This window comes from Corylus avellana, chromosome ca3 (genome assembly GCF_901000735.1).
Source record: "Corylus avellana chromosome ca3, CavTom2PMs-1.0".
Classification (NCBI taxonomy): Eukaryota; Viridiplantae; Streptophyta; class Magnoliopsida; order Fagales; family Betulaceae; genus Corylus; species Corylus avellana.
Window position 1 is genome coordinate 13,743,372 of NC_081543.1, and position 2,528 is coordinate 13,745,899.

Consider the following 2,528-nt stretch of genomic DNA (forward strand, 5'->3'; position numbering starts at 1 on the left):
AGCTCATGGGTTGTGTGGGCGGTTCTTATAATCGTGGTTCTTGACATGCGTTTCATAACATTGTTCGAAACAAAGTCCAAGTAGCGGAAACTTAGTTCCTTTGATATTTATCAGGCAACTCTTTGCGCAAGTTTCAATGCCCAAACCCACAACTTCCTCTTTAGAATGAAGTATGAGACAATCTATAAAGCCATGATATAGACACTGACCATAACAATGTGCTACTACGATTCCTTTCTTCTTACAATGTTCATATCATCTTATAAGGCAAGTAACCATTGTTGCCTCTTGCTCCTCATGCTGCTTCGAATCCTGATCCCCAGGCTTTAGCTCTAGCTCCTGATGGACTCCTTCAGATATTTATCAAGGTTAGAGAAATTAGAAAGCATAATAGGAACCGAAGGCGCAAAAGAGGTCGATGCTAGATTATTAGCTTGTATTTTAACTACAATAAGGATGTGCAATGTACACTATCATAACCGCCATAAGTTTTCTAAGACATTTCCTAGCCTTCTCTTTTTTCCAATATTAGATGACATGACGACTTAAAAAAGCCTTTAAACCCTTATATGCAATTGATTAATGATTAGACACACTTGGGATTGATTTGTTCTTGCATTAATTTTATTCAAACAAATGTTGTTTAATAGTTGGGACTTTTGGAAGTATGAACGTTTCCCAGTTGAATGGCTTTTAGTTGAAGTAACACCTTTTAGCTAGGATCATACTTTCAAAACTATTATGAAACCTTGTGATCATAGCCAAAAGGTAACTAAAAGTCATTCAACTGGAAAAATGTCACACTTCAAAAAGTTCCAAATATTAAACAACACTTATTTAAATAAAATTAATGCAAGAACAAGTTAATTACAAGGTTTCATAATAGTTATTTTTTTAGGGAAACTTCACTTAATTAACTCTCTTAAATTTTCATTACTTTTGTAATCATCTTTCTAAAGTTCAAAAACTCTCAAGCTAGTATATTAAACTTAAAAAAATTTGTAATGCCATACCTCCGTTAAGATTTTTTGTTAAATCAGACTGTAAATAGGTGAAATAACCCTTATACCTATATAAAATTTATAAAATTACAAAAGGGGTAACTTCACTTTAGACTCCTGAATTACCACGCGATTTAACAAGCCCCCTTCAAACTTCAAAACCTCTTAATTTGAACTCCTGAACTTTCAATTGCGGTAAATTTGAATTCCTCTGTTATATTTTAAACGTTACAAGTGAGACAATAGCATTTATACCCCTGACTTTTTTATAAAATTACAAATTTACCTTAATTCCAAATTAAAATAAATAAATAAAAACGAAAATCAAAGATATTTTGGTCTTTTTAAGTATTGGCGTTAGATGTTAACGGCTAAATCTAATGGAAACGTTCAAATTGACTGCAATTGAAAGTTCAGATATTCAAACTGAGAGATTTTGAAGTTTGAGGTGCCTTGTCAATTCGTGTGGTAATTCAGGAGTTTAAAATAAGTTACCCCATTACAAAATTAACTTAATCTAAAAAAAAAAAAAAAAAAAAAAAGCACCATGAGTCTAGTGACCAGTGACCCACGCCATTGTCTAGTGGTGACCCACAAGATTGGTCTATGGGTCACCAAATCCACCGGACCATTCCTGCCTTTTTTTTTTCAGTTATTTTTGGAATTTAAAGGTTGCTATTATGATTTAACAAAAAAATCTTAACAGAAGGGTAACATTACAAATTTGATACTAAATTGAGAATTTTCGAACTTTAGGGGGTGATTGTAAAATTAATGAAAGTACATGAGAGTTAAATGAAGTTTCCCTTAGTTTTTTTTATTTTTTTATTTTTATTATTTTTTTTTTTTTATGTTTAGAAAAAGTGAGTGAAAAAAAAAAAAAAAAAAAAAACCCGAAAATGATGATCCTCATGAAAATATTAATTAAAAAAATGTATAAATACCTCACCTTATTATACTTCAAGGAAATAGAATATTGATGTTATTACTAAAATTTCAAAAATCATAGCAAAAGGTATTTTTTACAAATTATGAAGCAACAATTGAGTAAATAAATAAATTAACTTAATCACGTTAAGATATATGGGAATAAATGCATTGATCCAATGCTTAAGCAAAGTAAAATGCTATATAGCATGTTTAATACCCCGACTTTTTAAATCATAAAAAGAGTTTTAACTCCTTACTCAACAAGTTATTAGCTTTCTAAGAAAGCTCAAATAGTAAACCATAGACCTTCCTTAATGGGCCTAAGCCCTTGGGGCCTTTTTGCAAGATAAGCCCAAGTTCACCTTCTGGACGGGCGCTCGTTCAGGGGACCACACCGAGCGCTCGTCTGAGCCTCACGCCAACCTCGTGAAGACCGTACTCCGAACACTTTTGGCCTTTTGTGAAGGGTACATGAGCGCTCGACCGGGGGCCACATAAGTGCTCGTTGATCATTTTTAGATGCTAGTTTTTACCCACGCATGCCATGTAATAACCTAGAAAAAAACGCTAGACACATCTGTGCTATTACTCCAAAAT